Below are 7,213 nucleotides of genomic sequence, written 5' to 3'. Positions count from 1 at the left end.
GTACAGGCTGATGAGTGTAGGTGAGGTCACGGCGAATGAACACCAAAACCTTACTGTTTTCATAAACAGCTGACGACATAAATGATTCATATCCAGAAAGCCTGATTTTGTTCGATAAGTTCGGCTCGCAAATGACGATAATGGGAAACATATTGGCGAACACGAAGCGACGGAAATCCGAAAGGCGCGCTCTGAGTCCGCGGGCATTCCACTGAAAAATAGCTGCTTGTCGGACCTCTTCCCTAAAAGACCGTGGCTGTGGAGCCATGATCTACTCAAGGGTTGCAAGCACCGGACTCAGAGCGTCCAGTACTTGAAGCGCACGTCTGGCAGACGGTGTGTGCATGTTGCTTAGCAGCACGCGAATGGCATTCATTAAAGGCCTAATAAGTGATATCACTTGCTCATCTGTTTTCCGCGACTTCTCGGATACAGCACCTTGCTGTACTGGGGGCGGCTTCTTCTGCGGCTCTTCTGGCGGTCGTGTACGCGGAAGAGGCGGCCATTCCTTTGTGGAGAGAGATCTGGCAGTTTGCTCCCTTCCAACATTGGTGTTCGGAGTGCTGGAAACGTCCGCTGATGATGATGCTTGACTAGGGGACTTTTCCTGAAAGCTTGATGTTTTCCGCCGTGGAGACCCTCGTCGGTGACGTCGTCTTCGCCGTACTTTCACAGCGGCCTCTTTGTGGGTAGAGTTGTCTCTCACCATTTGAACCGGGAGGATCCTCGGGGTGTTGTACATCCATCACCGCGATGGAGGGGGCGGTAGACCCCACAGGTGCAGTAAGAAGTCCAGAAAAACACAGAGACGGGCGAGATGTGTTCCGCAAGAGAAGCACTTCGTCTTCTTCCCGCGAAATATTAACTTTCAGTTGATCCTAATACGCTAAATGAGTGATATAAATGTTGTTATGGGTTCAAAATTGATTTATGTGGTGATGGTAAATTTTGCGCAATGTTTAATTGCGTTCTGTGCTTTCAGTGTAATCACATGGGCTGCCTGTTTTGGCTATTCAAAATATCTGACTTTATATATGCGTTTGTGTACTGAATTCATGCACAAAACTTTGCGATTCATGTACTGTTGGACTGTATAGTTTTTATTCATCCGGCGTTCTACTGAGTGCCATATTTTGTGACACTATTCTCCCTTTTTGCGTATATTTGTTTCCTTTGATAAGTGACAAGGAGTAGCTGGCGCCACCATAAAGGCGCCAACCTCTCATATTATTCATTTCAATAAAAAAAAAGAAGTACGAAGTTTACAACTGGGTAGTTAACATCAAAAACTAATATTGCATCTCTATAAACTGCAACCGTTGGAGCATCTAAATCGGACAAATTTGATGCATGAATTTACGGCTTATATGAATTCGTTAAGATGCTTGTAAAGGTTTTGCGGATACCGTGTTCGGAAGTTAGTAATGTATTTCAGGGTGGCGTATGATATATCACATTTTGCCGCACTAAATGGAATTTTCGGTGCAGGTTACATAACTGCGATATCGTTTTTAGTTGCTGAGGTACAGAGTTAATTGTGTACTTGAATTATTGTTTTTCGAGATTTCGCAATTTTCGGCAATTCATATAAAGAAGTGCCAGCTAAATAAAAAAAGTTCGCTTCCTGAAATCAGCCTTTAACTATTTTTTTCTTTCTAAGTACAACATAGCTCATTAATTTTGGTACAGTGGTTGTCAGAAGAAAGGACTGTTCATTTCCCATGTAGGAGCTAAATCTTCTCGTTTGTTTCGATTTTTAACAATAGTGTTGCGTAAGGAAGAAGCAAGACGGGAAACGTATTTACAATATGTACAGTAATTTACAGTAATTGACAAACACAAGTCTAGAGCAGGCTAGTCACCGAAGCGTTGTCGTCTTTTGTCCCAAGTCCGTGCTTATCTTCCTCAGCGTTGTGCACAGCAGTGTAACATATTTCCGCCAGCGTGAAAGCGCCCACCCGGAGCTTCTTAGGCACAAAAGGACTGGTCGTGTTTTAGGCAACTGACATTGACGACGTCCTGGGAGGCCTGGATGGAGCGAGTAGCAGTTGCGACAGGAGAGATATCGTAGGTTACGTCGGTCACTTGGTGTCTTTGTTTCTTGGCTTCTTATGATATGATTAATAAAAATCGGGCCCCTTAGTTAACCTAATTTCTTCACATTCAATACATAACGAGGGTCTCAAATCTGGCGACGTTGATGCCTTCAGGTAACATGTGTGGGTTTATTGACCAGTTACCTTCCCCAAAAAAGATCACGTACTCATGACACCTGCGGCAGAAAGGATGTTCCACATCCGCCGCCAAGGTTTGTGGGTGGTGGCGCTGGCAAACACTCCCAGGGCTAGTTCAAATAGTAAAACATGAATACAAAAGAAAGTGGCAGCGTAAACAACACTGTGTTAGCTCAATTGGTAGAAGCAATGCATGCGTGATATGAAGGCGTGGATAGTTCTCCATCTGCCGTAAGTTGCTTCTTCATCCACTTTCAATTGAATTGATGTATCATTTCTTTTTAATTCAATTAGTAAGTACGAGCAATTTCCCTTGTGTTGTCCTTGGTGTCTTAGTTTGCTGACTTCTTATGATTTTATATATATATATATATATATATATATATATATATATATATATATATATATATATATATATATATATATATATATATATATATACTCTCTTTCTCGCTCGCACACACACATACACACAATACGCATGCACAGATATCCATGCGCACACATTCCGCGAATGCTCACACACGCACACACGCACTCATGCGCATGCCAACGCAAATACGGAGTCCTATGCCCGTGCACACATACATGCGTGCGCGCGCGCGCATACAAACATGCACACGTACGCTCAAGACGTGAACACGCATAATCACTGTCTGCCGCCTCGGCTGCCTCTCCATAAGCTGCCCGTGAAAACAACCTGCATAACATTCCTTCTACCATTGCCGTTCCAACACCAGCTAAAATAGGTCGCTTGATGGTTTAAATTTGGCGCTTCTTCAAGTCGATGTGCCCTCTATCGGGAAGGTGCAAAACGATTTGCTCCTGTCGTGCGACCTGACTGCCCATCTTGACCAATACACTGCTTTAACGCGCCACCAATGTTCAGAATATGAGTGCCATAAATGTGTATGTTGTTAGAAGGACTACATTCTCGTTGTAGTAAGTTCAAACTTTTTGATCCTCGGCGGGTATTCTGAAAAATAATAGTTAAAAATTGTTTCACATTTAATAACATTTGTGCACTGCTGTGATGTTCCGATGGAGCATGTCCAAAATTCTAAGACATGGGCCGCCTTTCGATGGGGACGAAATGCGAAAACACCCGTGTGCTTAGATATAGGTGCACGATAATGAACCCCAGGTGGTACAAACTAGTGCGGAGTCCTCCGCCACGGCGTGCCTCACTGTTACATTGTGGTTTTGACACGTAAAACCGCATAATTTAGCTTAATCTGTTTTTAATCTTAGAAAGGAAAGCTGGAACAGTTTAAAGCAGAGATAGAGAGAGAGAGAAGGAGGGCAGGGATGTTAACCAGTCTGGAGTCCGGTTGGCTACCCTACGCTGGGAGAAGGGGAAGAGAGAGAAGAGAGAGAGCGGGGGTACGGGTACGGGGAGCGCGGGTAGCTTTGACTCAAGTACGGATAGTACTTGAGTCAAAGCTGCTCGTACAAACCAGAGGTACTTTAGAAAGCACAATAGATCCTTCACGGCCTTCTGAGCCGATGATCGGTGGGGACGGTGCTGTAGTACTGTCTGTTCACACAGGGGACGATCATCTAGTTTCCTCAATGTGTTGGACAAAGATTCTCTTTGTGCTTGGGATTGAGGACAGTGGCACAATAAGTGGTCAATGTTCTCCTCGCATCCGCAAACATCACATGCAGGACTATCATCCATTCCAATTACTGCTGAATAAGCTTTCGGGAAGGCAACTCCCAGCCCACTCGACACAGAAGTGACGCTTCGGGTCGCTTCAGTCCGGTTGGAGGTCTGAGTTGCAGAGAAGGATTAAGTCTATGCAGTCTGGTGCGCCTTGTATGTGCGGTATTCCACTCTGCTAAGGAAAGCGTGTGTGCTAGAATGCGAAGTTTTCTCGCAGCGTCCATCCTTGAGAGAAAAATGGGGACGCAGTGGTCCTTATTTGATGTCCGAGCGGCCTTATCTGCGTCATCATTTCCTATAACACTGCGATTGCCTGGTATCCACTGAAAAGAGATATCATGGGCTTTCTCTCAAGTCATGGACAAGTTCCACGAATTCGCACGTGAGCTGATCGTGAGTTCCATGTCGGAGAAACGACTGCACACATTTCAAGGCCAGCCTTGAATCACAGGAGATTGCCCATTTTCGCGAACTTCAAGCATTTATCGCATGAAGCGCGTCGCGGAGAGCCCGAGAGCTCTGCAGCTGTAGACGTAGTCATATAGGAAGTCTTGAACCGCTGGGTTACTCCCATTGTTGGTATAACTACAGCACCACCGGAACTGGTTGTTGTAGTTGAGCCATCAGTATAGACGCGTGTGTAGCGGCTGTATTTCTCGTACAGGAGGAGTAAACTAAGTTGCTTGAATGCAGATGGCGGTACGTCCGACTTTTTCTGTAGTGCAGGGATTGTAAGGTTTACTTGAGTGCGGCTCATATACCATGAAGGAATCGAAGGTATTGCCGCAGTTGCGTAAACTGACCTGAGAGAGGCGTGGTGCGCGAAACAGTTATACTGATTGTCGGGTGGGGCCTTCTACTGAGACACTTGCGAGGTGGTGGGTAGGGGTCCGGCGAAGTGTCTTATGTGCACACTATTGTTTCCGTGCTAATGTACGTTCTAGTAGTGTAATTTTGGGCGAATGCAATAACTTCAGTCGTTGACGCACCCCGCGGTATACCGAGGCACATCTTGAAGGCTTGGACTTGGATGCCTTGGATTGTATTCAGGTTAATTATGTAGGTGCTGGAGATTACCGGTAGGCTGTATCACAGGAATCCAATAAGGAGTACCCTGTACACTTGCAGTGTAGGTTGTATTGACACTTCCCAGGCCTTTCCTGCTAGGTACCTAAACATATGGTAAATTCTCGTCAGACATTTACCCGCATAATTCACATGATGGTCCAGGGGAGATTTCTGTCTATGAACCCCCAAAAATCTGTGACTTGTGCTGTACGAGATAAGCTGTCCCTCGACGAATATAGCATATGGAGACATTGATTTCCTGGTAAACGCCACCACTACAGACTCTTGTTAAGGTGAAGTCCGAAGAACAATGTGACCTTGCTGCGTACATTTTTCCGATCGTTCAAGAAAATCTCGCAGTAGATAGAACTGCGTGTTGATTCTCAATTTCCTTTTAGCGAGCCTAGATATGTAATAACATTGACAAGACGCACCTTTTTTGCTTTGCACTAAAGCGCACTGCAACTAAACTCGATTTCCCATATGCATGCTAACGACCTGCCTCGGATAATGCACTCACTTCATTCCCTGCAGTCAAGTGATTGCTTTCGGCCGTGCAAGCTGAACGCAATCTTTATAACTTTCGTCACCTTTCGTACTTTCAGGCTCGTTTGAAGAAGGCTGCGCATATGTGTTTTTGGAGTCCCGTTCTATGTCGCGTTATTGTAGGTGGCTGCATGCCAAACGTGTCACACCTCGAGGCAGCATCTTTGTGAAGGATTAGCGCGGACATGAGTCGACGGATTCGCTTTGCAAGCGAGGTCACGTATACGACAAGCGCTGTTAGAAAGCGCCTAACGCCGCTCGCTAGAAGGAAACTTAGCTGCCCTTCAAGCCAGCGACACTGACAGTGAGCTGCGCCAACGTGCCAACAAACTGGGGAAAACCGCCGAATTCGAATCCAGAAAAAAAAAGGGGGGGGGGGGGGGGTGCGCATAGAAAGCACACAACATGCTTTCTATGCTCCTTCCCGCCGTTTTCTTAGTATTTTTCCTAGCACTCGAGGTTTGCCGAACACGAACAAGCCGTTACAAGTTCCGTCGTCTTCGCGAGGATGTTTGAAATGATGAGAAAACAGGGAGTAAGAGCTATGGGCTTGGCGTTACTGCCTGCTCGCGTATGCGCATGAATTTGGTTTCTCGCGCAAGGGGAATCGCCAGCCAGTGTTCGTGCCCGGTGTGGAATCTTGTTTAGGAGAAACATGAGGCGCGGCGCGGCAGCCGTTACAGAGGGAAAAGCTGTCGCGTAAATTATCAAGAACTTTCTGCGCCAAGGGCAACGACCCAGGAGGTACACGCATTCATATTGCCGCTGCACATTACATGCGACGATGGCCTTAGTTGTGTGAAGTACGATGGGTTAGCACGGCAAACCACAGATTTGAGTGGGTCCAACATTTAATCTTCTATTTACGCCAAGGGATGATGAAACAAACACCAGTGAAACACGAGGATGCTTTACAGGTCCGCATTCAATTACACTAACAATGCTGAATGATAACGACAAATGTTCTATCATGCACTTGGATCTACCTGGTCTTTTTGATCTTGTAAGCTATGCCACAATAGCTCTTGCTAACGTTACACTTTAATATCAGCCACATTTAGCAACTTGTTTAGAGACGTCATTGCTGTGTTGAGTAGGCCCTGCTCTAGGGTTTTTTGGTAAACATGAAAATTGACCGTACATTGGATAACCCTACGCCGCTTACGACATGACGTGGTCTAATCATCTCGCGTTTTGCACAGCGTGAGAAAGAAGACAATGGCCCCTATTGCGATTTACAAGAGATTTTTGTGTAGCCATTTCTCGTGGTCTGTCCACAATATATGATCAATGGCAAGTTCATCTGCGCGGTAAGTTAAGCAAATTAGACAGACAAAATTATTCAGTAATCAAAATGCTTAAGCCACGGCCATGCACTGCTATGAGAAAGATGTACTTTTTAAGCGGTATTTCTTTGTGGACAACAAGCTACTGGATTTGATTTGATTTGTCGACTCCTGTGAACACGACTCGTATTGTATGTTTGTGTTAAGGACTGCTAGAACAACATTCATGTGTTCTAAGGAACACATATTAGTGAAATTGGGAAAGAACTACTTAGGAAGGAGGGAGTAGATAGAAATAGAGGCGGGCGCTAATCGTGTGCACGAGTATAATAGCGTTTTAATTGCACCATAGACATGGATTTACGCTGCTTAACGAGGGTGCATATGGGTAACTTCTTGTGGTTGGCTTTAAT

The sequence above is a fragment of the Dermacentor albipictus genome, chromosome 3 (genome assembly GCF_038994185.2).
Source record: "Dermacentor albipictus isolate Rhodes 1998 colony chromosome 3, USDA_Dalb.pri_finalv2, whole genome shotgun sequence".
NCBI classification, from domain to species: Eukaryota; Metazoa; Arthropoda; class Arachnida; order Ixodida; family Ixodidae; genus Dermacentor; species Dermacentor albipictus.
This window is presented reverse-complemented; position numbering follows the sequence as displayed.